Here is a 14123-nt window from a genome sequence, read left to right on the forward strand (position 1 = left end):
GGACCCATTTCAGTTGCCTCTTATGGAGACAGTTGAAAAGGGGATCAAAACAGAGTTTTCAGCATTACTTTATACAATGCAACACAAAGGAAGGGGTCCTTCTTCTAGTCCCTTGATTGGTTCCCGAAGCGTAGGAGGCGGGTCTGCTCTGTCCAGAGTAGAAGCCCCATTTTGTGCACGGCAGAGTCCTCTGCCCTAGGCACCCGACCAGTAGAAAGATGTGCAGTTTGTGTGTGTGCGTAACTCGTGAGGCATGAGGATGAGTGTGCGTATGCATGGAGATGTGTGTGTGAATGTGTGTATGTTCTCAAAGGAAAGTCTCGTGGGGAGCAACCAGATTGTGGCCTGTGGCGTGGGAGTTGTCCTTGAGAAGATATTGGCTCTGTCCATTGTTCTTGCATAGGAACAGCATTGACTGAAAACAAGCTCCTAACATTAAAATGGGTCATGCACAAGATTTTAGTCAGACCAAGCTATAACATTTTAATATTTACTACGACAAATCCCCCCTCTTCACGTCTCCCCAGAGACGTGACCAAGTAACAGTAAAGAAGGAAAACTTGAGACGTGACACAAGCTAACAGTGTAATTGGCAAAATAGGGAAAACTTTATCAGAAGATAAAGTTTTACATTCCCCCTCTTCACGTCTCACAAGAGACGTGACATAAAGCTTAAATGCTGCAATTGGCAAAATAGGGAAAACTTTATCAGAAGATAAAGTTTTACATTCCCCTCTTCACGTCTCACAAGAGACGTGACAAAAAGCTTAAATGCTATTCATCATCCAGATATCCTTGGTCAGCATCGTCAATAGCAAGCAAAGGAAACATCTGACCGTTATCTGCAGGATTTGGATCAATAGCGGTGGTTATAATCCTGGTTGTCAGCGCTCCGTATGCATGGAATGCAACAGCATCCACAAAGCACTAGAATTGCAGCAAAAACAGAGATGGATACAAGTATAGAAGAAACAAGCGTTTTATATTTACCAAACGCATCCATCCAAGAGTCCCACATTGAAGTATCCACCCCCTGAGTGGCTCTTCATTTTACCATTAAGAGTCCTCAAACCTTCTAGAGCAATTGTCAAGCTTCCATCTGCAGCAGTATTATTAGGAATAAAAGTACAACATTGTTCCCGAACATAGCACACACACCCCTCTTTCAGCAAGTAACATATCAACAGCAATTCTATTCTGAAAAGCCATTAATGAAGTTGCAGCTAGTTGTCCATGAACAGCCTCAAAACCTTGTTGAGTCCAGTTTTCTAATTTCTGGACATTAATGTATGTAGTTAATTCTATCGACGTTTTTATTAATAGTACAACAGTCAGCACCCAAAAGACACCCCCCAAAAACTGTACTCCATGTACCCATGTTCAAGGACAGTTTCACAGACAACAAAGAGAGAGTGTTCTTATCAGCCTGTTATGTGAAACAATCCATATCAGTACAGTGCTCCTCATTAATGCATTCCTTCCAAGCTATTCATCACATACAGATCCAAAAATAAAACCCAACAATTTTATGGTGTCACTCTAAACAGAGTATAATCACCCTTAAGAATAACAGGATATGGAAATTAAATCACAACATTTAATGTTAATGAAAATAAAAATAATAATTTTAACCCTCTATTCCTCCCCCTACACCTAACATGTACTGAGTTGGCTACCAGCCACCCAGGAATCCTTTACCTTCACATCAGGAAGAATAAACAATCACAGTGGTTAGTAAAAACGTAAGGTAATAAATGAGCAAGAACTGAAAATAAATGCGTGTATGTATTTTACTAGGCAAAACATGGATCATCCAGCTTGGTCTCAGAGTCAGTAGCAGAGTCACCTGCATCATCCTGGGCCGGTAACAACAGCATCATACCTGACGCCTGCACCACTCCTACCACTGACCTCCTGAGACAAGGGACGATGCAAGCAGCACAACACATTAACAGCAAAAAACACAATTACTAGGGTCAGAAATCCAGTAACCACCATAGAAGAGTACTCACCAAACCAGTCACTCAGCCAGGAAATAAGGCAACATCCACAAAGAACAAGTATACCCATAGAGGCCATAACTTCACCCAGAATAGTCACAACAATAGTTTTCCATTTACCAAATACGTTATCAAACCAACCGTTTATGGAGCTATCAATACCAGAGTTCTCAACCAGTTCGTTCGCCAGCGCGTGGTGATGGTCACTCAAGCGCTTTGGTCACGGGCCCGTCCGGTGCTATATTGTTGGAGATGAAAGTACAGCACATATATCCAAACAGAACACAAACCCCGTCCCGCTCAGCCAAAAGCATATCTAAAGCTATTCTATTCTGCCATGTCATTAAGCTAGTTGCCGCTGTCTGCTCAGCTAATCCCTTTATTGCATCACGAGTGTGGTTAATAAATCTTTTGCTGGTTATATTAAATATAATTTATCCAATCTACATTTTTATTAATTGTTGACCACCAGAAAATACTTGATTCAAACTCAGCTGCGATCTGATTGTGGATCCCATCAATATATATCCTTTCATCAAAGGATCCCGGGAGGAGGTCCTACTTTCTATGTGACAACTCACCAGTCTCTGACACGTTTGATTGTTTGCTTATGTAGGTGAGTTCACAATCAGTTATCACCACACATCCATCAGATGTCAGCACGGGTCTGGTTTTTTGGCTCCTATAATCCTCTGGCTGCAACAAAGAGGAGAGATTAATCATGGTCTCTTTTAGTTGTGATATTCTCTGTGTGGGAGCAGGAGCTAAGATGCCCTACCCTGTATCCTATCCTTACTAGTCCTAGAAAAACAATTTAGAATCCCCTGTGACTTCAAACTGAGGCAACCCAGGTCGGGATGATTTTGTTATCGGGGGAAACAGATAGTGCAAGTTACCATAAGACTCTTTCACCACATTCCCAGGTGGCTTGGCATGGAGGAAAAACCTGACAGAGAGTTAAAGCCTGTCAAGGGGAACGGAGTAGTTGTTATCCCTGGTTTGGCTGTCCTACAGGCAAAACAGTCCTCTTTAGACATAGTTTTTTCCGTATACTGAATCCATTCCAACCACAGGTTAAGATTTCTATACCCCGTTTCCACCTGTACTACTTCCTCCAGGTCCATAGTTTTGCACTATCTTTATCACAGCCCCGGTCTCACTACCTCCCTCAGAGAGGTTTACTCTAGAATTTCCCCTTTCCCTACGTCTAGCTGTCTCCTATGCCTTTTCAACTTGTGTTAGGTTAACTACCACTTCTGGCTGAAACAGGAGGGTCCGTGTGTGTTAGGAATATGGCCCCACAATCAGACAGCTACCTACCGTCGGGAGACCTGTGAATCCCCACCCTTGCCCTGAGAACATGTCAGATGCCAGAGGCCAACCCATTGCTTTACCTTCTACTCGAACTCACACAGGGATGATCAGACAGGGTAAGGGAATCTTCGTTAAGGAGGCAACCCCCGAACCATAGTGGTGATCGGATCTTTCTCCTAACTCTGTGTTTGTTCGTCAGGTGTAGCTGGTTTTGTACAGTGTGTGACATGCACCCAGATGGATCTCTCAGCTATTCTGCTGGCAAAGGCAGTACTTGGTAGGGCCCTTCCCGCCAGGCCTGATTCAGTCTCCTGGTTAGATAGAGTGGGTCACCTTCTCCTTTAGTTCACCTGTGGGGCACAAAACCTCTGACATACAGGTGTGGTTAATAAACTATCATACATGTTTTTTTAAAGTATTTTGTCCTCTCCTTCGTATATATTTAATATTTAATCCAACCATCCCCCTCTTTGACACATGATTTGGCCATGTGTCAATATTACCACCTACCTAAACAATCACTTTAGTTAATATTGGTATTTCATTATCCAATTGCCATTCCTCCACTCTCTCTTCTGTTATTTATGGTTCAAATCAAATATATTATTACCAAATTATAATATTCTTCACAATTTTCACAGTACTATAAATTACCCTCAACTTAGTAAAATAAACTATCTTAAAGTCTTCCTCTCATGCCTTTAGAATGTACTAGTGTGGATGATTAATTAACACCAGAATGTTAAAACAGAGTTCAGAGGCCATTGAAATCATTTAACGAACTGTTTAATCCCATAGTATACTAAACAATTACCATTATTCTAAATATTTCATAAATGTTAGTTATCCCAAGTGTTCATTAAGTCCTCATGACATTCATTCTCATAAGAAATCATATATACCCCAAACTCAGCCAAAACCTAAAAAATCCATAAAATTCACTGTGTGCACCTTTAAGACCTATAACCCTTGACCTGCTGAAAACCCTCCAAAATTGAAACAACAAGGCTTTATAAACATCATACTAGGTGTGTTGTTTTCTATTTGAAAACCCCAATTAAAAAACAACAACCAAATAGCCAGGTCATGAGGACTCCTGATTTCTCTCTTCCCCTTCTGCCTACAGTTTCTTAACTGGTGCCCTTTCCTTGCAGTAACTCCACGGTTCCTCACATTCTCTAGCAAAATGTCCCGTTTTGTCACAATTGTAACACTTCCACTCACTCCTGTCTCCCACTATTACTATTTCCTTCTTGTCTGTCTTTGCTACCGTAACCTCTCTTCTCTCCTAGGTATTGACTAATAGTCTCACTGTCTCTAATTCAACACAAAACCCCATCATCCAATAAATTTTCATACCCATTACTGTCAATGCCAAATTAGGTTTCTCTGTTCCTGTTGAAGTGCTAAGTCAATAGTAGCCAATTCAAACACCTCACAATTTGGATCAAAGGGTTCCTTAGTCTTCCCCCACTAGAGTCTACTATTTCTCCCTCAAGGACTAGTCACGCCTTATCTTCCTCTTTCTCACGCTCAAGGCTGGGGGATGGACTTCTCTCTCCCTCTCTCCTGTCTGATGGATTGCATGTCTCTCTGAGGCTATTACACAATTCAGTTATTTTCCCAACATACTCTCCGTAATCGGCCCATGGCAAAAGTGTCCTATGGGCATCCCCTGAAACCCACTGCCCTCTAACGGCAGCCCAAACCTTACTATTCCTGTCATGGGGTGGGTCATTCTTTCTACCGCTCTGGCCACGTCCTCTGTGTTCATGGCCTGTCTGCTAAATGGCATATTATTATTATTACTGTATACATCTAAGGTTGCTGGGGCCCCTATCATTCCCCGCCAATAGATTAGGTAAGGCTATCAGTGGGTACTGGCCCCCTCCTACTCTCTCTCTCTCACTGCTTATTTCTCCTTTACACACCTTATGTATCTGTTTAAGCATGGATTCGAGTTTATCTGCGTCCAGACGTCCCTCAAAACCATACCTCTCCCTCCACCTCGTTATATAATGGAGATTTCTTCTATCTCTGGATTCCATTTTAATTACATCAAGCATTTCTCGTCCCCAGTAAATTCTGGGACCTCTTGTGAGGATTTCCCCCATGGTTGGTACTGTTAAAAATCCCTTTAGCCACTTCTTCTATATTACAAGTAAATTTAAAGTAATTCAAAATAGCTTCACACAACAACCCCTCATAAGGAGTGCCCAGCAGGAGTCCAATTCCTATCAGAAAACATACATACAAACATTCAGACACTCCCAATCTCTCCCAGGGGGAAAAAGTTCTTCTTCACCCTGAGTGAGATTGTTGTTCCCATTAGGGTTTCTTCATTGTGTTGTCAGGATTGGTTCTCGCTGCTCAAATCAGCTCTTACTTCAGACAATGGTCTGGAAGGAGTGGGGGCTGGAGTACAGTGTGTTAGATGGTGCCAGGGTGCGCCTGATTTACCTCTGACCTGGACTGAGTGTGAAGTAACCTCCTTCACTTCGTACGGTCCAGTCCACCTGGGTTCCAGCCACTTTCTCTTGTGGACTTTAACCCTCACCCAGTCTCCCACGTTTACCTTCAGCGGCAGCGTACTTCCCGACAGCTCCCCCTCTTGGGCCTTCTGCACCTGAGAAGAGAGTGCTGCAGAAAATTCCGTCAATTTCTACACATAATCAGTCATTTCTATCTGTTGTACATCAAGGGCGGGCATATGACCTCCCTCCCTTGGTGGACCTGGCATTACTCTCCCTGTCATTCGTTGTTCTAAGTATTCATTGAATTTGGGTATGGTTATGTTTGGTCCTGCCATCTTGCTTTCTCTATCTTGGATGTATTATCGGTATCAAATACAGACTTATCTCATGTACGACACCCTCGTATATAAAGAGGCTGATTGTTTTTATATTATGTGTAGTGCAATCATTATCATAAAAGTCAGAATTCCAGTCACATATACCAATGCAGTAATTTCTACACACAGCACACACCACACTTTAGTTATCTCACGCTTGTTCTAGAATCATTGCACAACTTCAATATCAGTCTCCCCAGTCCCTGGTTCCTGAAACCCTAGGTCAAATTCACTCAATTCCACAGATTGGTGTTCGGTCTCATAAGTCTCACTATAACTTCCCATCATCCATTACACGTTTAAGATATAACACAGACACGTTAAAATATAAAACACAGCAAATTCCACATAGATCTATACTATGATTCCACTATGCCTTCACATAGATTTAACTTCCACATAGATCTATACTATGATTCCACTATGCCTTCACATAGATTTAACTTCCACATAGATCTATACTATGATTCCACTATGCCTTCACATAGATTTAACTTCCACATAGATCTATACTATGATTCCACTATGCCTTCACATAGATTTAACTTCCACATAGATCTATACTATGATTTCCACTATGCCTTCACATAGATTAATTAATATAAATCACAGTACGAGATATCTCATGTATGCCTTAATTCATTTAGGATGGAAATTATTTAACAAGTATTCATACTCACGCTCAGTACTTCTGATCAAAATTTGGTATTGGTCTATAATACAATATGCAAGATTTCGTTTTAACAGGCTCTGCATACCTTTTTAGAAGAGCGCGCTCTGATCAGGTTTCCTGAGCCAAGACGAATAGTTGATTTCTCCAGGATTTTCAGGTCACTCTTCCGTCTGTTTTTAGATCGATGATTTGCCTTTTCCTCTCGCACCAACTTTTAGATCGAATTAAAAACCATCCTCTGCTACCATTTTTGTTGGTGAAACCATACAGGAGAGGAAGTACAGAACCAACGACGCTAGACGGAGAGGAATATGTTTAAGCAAAGGCAGTTTATTAAACACAGAGATAGCTGGTATCTGCTCAAGCTACATGCATGGACCCATTTCAGTTGCCTCTTATGGAGACAGTTGAAAAGGGATCAAAAACAGAGTTTTCAGCATTACTTTATACAATGCAACACAAAGGAAGGGGTCCTTCTTCTAGTCCCTTGATTGGTTCCCCGAAGCGTAGGGAGGCGGGTCTGCTCTGTCCAGAGTAGAAGCCCCATTTTGTGCACGGCAGAGTCCTCTGCCCTAGGCACCCGACCAGTAGAAAGATGTGCAGTTTGTGTGTGTGCGTAACTCGTGAGGCATGAGGATGAGTGTGCGATGCATGGAGATGTGTGTGTGAATGTGTGTATGTTCTCAAAGGAAAGTCTCGTGGGGAGCAACCAGATTGTGGCCTGTGGCGTGGGAGTTGTCCTTGAGAAGATATTGGCTCTGTCCATTGTTCTTGCATAGGAACAGCATTGACTGAAAACAAGCTCCTAACATTAAAATGGGTCATGCACAAGATTTTAGTCAGACCAAGCTATAACATTTTAATATTTACTACGACAAATCCCCCTCTTCACGTCTCCCCAGAGACGTGACCAAGTAACAGTAAAGAAGGAAAACTTGAGACGTGACACAAGCTAACAGTGTAATTGGCAAAATAGGGAAAACTTTATCAGAAGATAAAGTTTTACATTTCCCCCTCTTCACGTCTCACAAGAGACGTGACATAAAGCTTAAATGCTGCAATTGGCAAATAGGGAAAACTTTATCAGAAGATAAAGTTTTACATTCCCCTCTTCACGTCTCACAAGAGACGTGACAAAAAGCTTAAATGCTATTCATCATCCAGATATCCTTGGTCAGCATCGTCAATAGCAAGCAAAGGAAACATCTGACCGTTATCTGCAGGATTTGGATCAATAGCGGTGGTTATAATCCTGGTTGTCAGCGTCCGTATGCATGGAATGCAACAGCATCCACAAAGCACTAGAATTGCAGCAAAAACAGAGATGGATACAAGTATAGAAGAAACAAGCGTTTTATATTTACCAAACGCATCCATCCAAGAGTCCCACATTGAAGTATCCACCCCCTGAGTGGCTCTTCATTTTACCATTAAGAGTCCTCAAACCTTCTAGAGCAATTGTCAAGCTTCCATCTGCAGCAGTATTATTAGGAATAAAAGTACAACATTGTTCCCCGAACATAGCACACACACCCTCTTTCAGCAAGTAACATATCAACAGCAATTCTATTCTGAAAAGCCATTAATGAAGTTGCAGCTAGTTGTCCATGAACAGCCTCAAAACCTTGTTGAGTCCAGTTTTCTAATTTCTGGACATTAATGTATGTAGTTAATTCTATCGACGTTTTTATTAATAGTACAACAGTCAGCACCCAAAAGACACCCCCAAAACTGTACTCCATGTACCCATGTTCAAGGACAGTTTCACAGACAACAAAGAGAGAGTGTTCTTATCAGCCTGTTATGTGAAACAATCCATATCAGTACAGTGCTCCTCATTAATGCATTCCTTCCAAGCTATTCATCACATACAGATCCAAAAAAATAAAACCCAACAATTTTATGGTGTCACTCTAAACAGAGTATAATCACCCTTAAGAATAACAGGATATGGAAATTAAATCACAACATTTAATGTTAATGAAAAATAAAAATAATAATTTTAACCCTCTATTCCTCCCTACACCTAACATGTACTGAGTTGGCTACCAGCCACCCAGGAATCCTTTACCTTCACATCAGGAAGAATAAACAATCACAGTGGTTAGTAAAAACGTAAGGTAATAAATGAGCAAGAACTGAAAATAAATGCGTGTATGTATTTTACTAGGCAAAACATGGATCATCCAGCTTGGTCTCAGAGTCAGTAGCAGAGTCACCTGCATCATCCTGGGCCGGTAACAACAGCATCATACCTGACGCCTGCACCACTCCTACCACTGACCTCCTGAGACAAGGGACGATGCAAGCAGCACAACACATTAACAGCAAAAACACAATTACTAGGGTCAGAAATCCAGTAACCACCATAGAAGAGTACTCACCAAACCAGTCACTCAGCCAGGAAATAAGGCAACATCCACAAAGAACAAGTATACCCATAGAGGCCATAACTTCACCCAGAATAGTCACAACAATAGTTTTCCATTTACCAAATACGTTATCAAACCAACCGTTTATGGAGCTATCAATACCAGAGTTCTCAACCAGTTCGTTCGCCAGCGTGGTGATGGTCACTCAAGCGCTTTGGTCACGGGGCCCGTCCGGTGCTATATTGTTGGAGATGAAAGTACAGCACATATATCCAAACAGAACACAAACCCCCGTCCCGCTCAGCCAAAAGCATATCTAAAGCTATTCTATTCTGCCATGTCATTAAGCTAGTTGCCGCTGTCTGCTCAGCTAATCCCTTTATTGCATCACGAGTGTGGTTAATAAATCTTTGCTGGTTATATTAAATATAATTTATCCAATCTACATTTTTATTAATTGTTGACCACCAGAAAATACTTGATTCAAACTCAGCTGCGATCTGATTGTGGATCCCATCAATATATATCCTTTCATCAAAGGATCCCGGGAGGAGGTCCTACTTTCTATGTGACAACTCACCAGTCTCTGACACGTTTGATTGTTTGCTTATGTAGGTGAGTTCACAATCAGTTATCACCACACATCCATCAGATGTCAGCACGGGTCTGGTTTTTTGGCTCCTATAATCCTCTGGCTGCAACAAAGAGGAGAGATTAATCATGGTCTCTTTTAGTTGTGATATTCTCTGTGTGGGAGCAGGAGCTAAGATGCCCTACCCTGTATCCTATCCTTACTAGTCCTAGAAAAACAATTTAGAACCTGTGACTTCAAACTGAGGCAACCCAGGTCGGGATGATTTTGTTATCGGGGAAACAGATAGTGCAAGTTACCATAAGACTCTTTCACCACATTCCCAGGTGGCTTGCATGGAGGAAAAACCTGACAGAGAGTTAAAGCCTGTCAAGGGGAACGGAGTAGTTGTTATCCCTGGTTTGGCTGTCCTACAGGCAAAACAGTCCTCTTTAGACATAGTTTTTTCCCGTATACTGAATCCATTCCAACCACAGGTTAAGATTTCTATACCCCGCTTTCCACCTGTACTACTTCCTCCAGGTCCATAGTTTTGCACTATCTTTATCACAGCCCCGGTCTCACTACCTCCCTCAGAGAGGTTTACTCTAGAATTTCCCCTTTCCCTACGTCTAGCTGTCTCCTATGCCTTTTCAACTTGTGTTAGGTTAACTACCACTTCTGGCTGAAACAGGAGGGTCCGTGTGTGTTAGGAATATGGCCCCCACAATCAGACAGCTACCTACCGTCGGGAGACCTGTGAATCCCCACCCTTGCCCTGAGAACATGTCAGATGCCAGAGGCCAACCCATTGCTTTACCTTCTATCGAACTCACACAGGGATGATCAGACAGGGTAAGGGAATCTTCGTAAGGAGGCAACCCCCGAACCATAGTGGTGATCGGATCTTTCTCCTAACTCTGTGTTTGTTCGTCAGGTGTAGCTGGTTTTGTACAGTGTGTGACATGCACCCAGATGGATCTCTCAGCTATTCTGCTGGCAAAGGCAGTACTTGGTAGGGCCCTTCCCGCCAGGCCTGATTCAGTCTCCTGGTTAGATAGAGTGGGTCACCTTCTCCTTTAGTTCACCTGTGGGGCACAAAACCTCTGACATACAGGTGTGGTTAATAAACTATCATACATGTTTTTTTTAAAGTATTTTGTCCTCTCCTTCGTATATATTTAATATTTAATCCAACCATCCCCCTCTTTGACACATGATTTGGCCATGTGTCAATATTACCACCTACCTAAACAATCACTTTAGTTAATATTGGTATTTCATTATCCAATTGCCATTCCTCCACTCTCTCTTCTGTTATTTATGGTTCAAATCAAATATATTATTACCAAATTATAATATTCTTCACAATTTTCACAGTACTATAAATTACCCTCAACTTAGTAAAATAAACTATCTTAAAGTCTTCCTCTCATGCCTTTAGAATGTACTAGTGTGGATGATTAATTAACACCAGAATGTTAAAACAGAGTTCAGAGGCCATTGAAATCATTTAACGAACTGTTTAATCCCATAGTATACTAAACAATTACCATTATTCTAAATATTTCATAAATGTTAGTTATCCCAAGTGTTCATTAAGTCCTCATGACATTCATTCTCATAAGAAATCATATATACCCCAAACTCAGCCAAAACCTAAAAAAATCCATAAAATTCACTGTGTGCACCTTTAAGACCTATAACCCTTGACCTGCTGAAAACCCTCCAAAATTGAAACAACAAGGCTTTATAAACATCATACTAGGTGTGTTGTTTTCTATTTGAAAACCCCCAATTAAAAAACAACAACCAAATAGCCAGGTCATGAGGACTCCTGATTTCTCTCTTCCCCTTCTGCCTACAGTTTCTTAACTGGTGCCCTTTCCTTGCAGTAACTCCACGGTTCCTCACATTCTCTAGCAAAATGTCCCGTTTTGTCACAATTGTAACACTTCCACTCACTCCTGTCTCCACTATTACTATTTCCTTCTTGTCTGTCTTTGCTACCGTAACCTCTCTTCTCTCCTAGGTATTGACTAATAGTCTCACTGTCTCTAATTCAACACAAAACCCCATCATCCAATAAATTTTCATACCCATTACTGTCAATGCCAAATTAGGTTTCTCTGTTCCTGTTGAAGTGCTAAGTCAATAGTAGCCAATTCAAACACCTCACAATTTGGATCAAAGGGGTTCCTTAGTCTTCCCCCCACTAGAGTCTACTATTTCTCCCTCAAGGACTAGTCACGCCTTATCTTCCTCTTTCTCACGCTCAAGGCTGGGGGATGGACTTCTCTCTCCTCTCTCCTGTCTGATGGATTGCATGTCTCTCTGAGGCTATTACACAATTCAGTTATTTTCCCAACATACTCTCCGTAATCGGCCCATGGCAAAAGTGTCCTATGGGCATCCCTGAAACCCACTGCCCTCTAACGGCAGCCCAAACCTTACTATTCCTGTCATGGGGTGGGTCATTCTTTCTACCGCTCTGGCCACGTCCTCTGTGTTCATGGCCTGTCTGCTAAATGGCATATTATTATTATTACTGTATACATCTAAGGTTGCTGGGGCCCCTATCATTCCCCGCCAATAGATTAGGTAAGGCTATCAGTGGGTACTGGCCCCCCTCCTACTCTCTCTCTCTCTCACTGCTTATTTCTCCTTTACACACCTTATGTATCTGTTTAAGCATGGATTCGAGTTTATCTGCGTCCAGACGTCCCTCAAAACCATACCTCTCCCTCCACCTCGTTATATAATGGAGATTTCTTCTATCTCTGGATTCCATTTTAATTACATCAAGCATTTCTCGTCCCCAGTAAATTCTGGGACCTCTTGTGAGGATTTCCCCCCCCATGGTTGGTACTGTTAAAAATCCCTTAGCCACTTCTTCTATATTACAAGTAAATTTAAAGTAATTCAAAATAGCTTCACACAACAACCCCTCATAAGGAGTGCCCAGCAGGAGTCCAATTCCTATCAGAAAACATACATACAAACATTCAGACACTCCCAATCTCTCCCAGGGGGAAAAAGTTCTTCTTCACCCTGAGTGAGATTGTTGTTCCCATTAGGTTTCTTCATTGTGTTGTCAGGATTGGTTCTCGCTGCTCAAATCAGCTCTTACTTCAGACAATGGTCTGGAAGGAGTGGGGGGCTGGAGTACAGTGTGTTAGATGGTGCCAGGGTGCGCCTGATTTACCTCTGACCTGGACTGAGTGTGAAGTAACCTCCTTCACTTCGTACGGTCCAGTCCACCTGGGTTCCAGCCACTTTCTCTTGTGGACTTTAACCCTCACCCAGTCTCCCACGTTTACCTTCAGCGGCAGCGTACTTCCCGACAGCTCCCCTCTTGGGCCTTCTGCACCTGAGAAGAGAGTGCTGCAGAAAATTCCGTCAATTTCTACACATAATCAGTCATTTCTATCTGTTGTACATCAAGGGCGGGCATATGACCTCCCTCCCTTGGTGGACCTGGCATTACTCTCCCTGTCATTCGTTGTTCTAAGTATTCATTGAATTTGGGTATGGTTATGTTTGGTCCTGCCATCTTGCTTTCTCTATCTTGGATGTATTATCGGTATCAAATACAGACTTATCTCATGTACGACACCCTCGTGATATAAAGAGGCTGATTGTTTTTATATTATGTGTAGTGCAATCATTATCATAAAAGTCAGAATTCCAGTCACATATACCAATGCAGTAATTTCTACACACAGCACACACCACACTTTAGTTATCTCACGCTTGTTCTAGAATCATTGCACAACTTCAATATCAGTCTCCCCAGTCCCTGGTTCCTGAAACCCTAGGTCAAATTCACTCAATTCCACAGATTGGTGTTCGGTCTCATAAGTCTCACTATAACTTCCCATCATCCATTACACGTTTAAGATATAACACAGACACGTTAAAATATAAAACACAGCAAATTCCACATAGATCTATACTATGATTCCACTATGCCTTCACATAGATTTAACTTCCACATAGATCTATACTATGATTCCACTATGCCTTCACATAGATTTAACTTCCACATAGATCTATACTATGATTCCACTATGCCTTCACATAGATTTAACTTCCACATAGATCTATACTATGATTCCACTATGCCTTCACATAGATTTAACTTCCACATAGATCTATACTATGATTTCCACTATGCCTTCACATAGATTAATTAATATAAATCACAGTACGAGATATCTCATGTATGCCTTAATTCATTTAGGATGGAAATTATTTAACAAGTATTCATACTCACGCTCAGTACTTCTGATCAAAATTTGGTATTGGTCTATAATACAATATGCAAGATTTCGTTTTAACA

This window comes from Coregonus clupeaformis, chromosome 12, assembly GCF_020615455.1.
Source record: "Coregonus clupeaformis isolate EN_2021a chromosome 12, ASM2061545v1, whole genome shotgun sequence".
Classification (NCBI taxonomy): domain Eukaryota; kingdom Metazoa; phylum Chordata; class Actinopteri; order Salmoniformes; family Salmonidae; genus Coregonus; species Coregonus clupeaformis.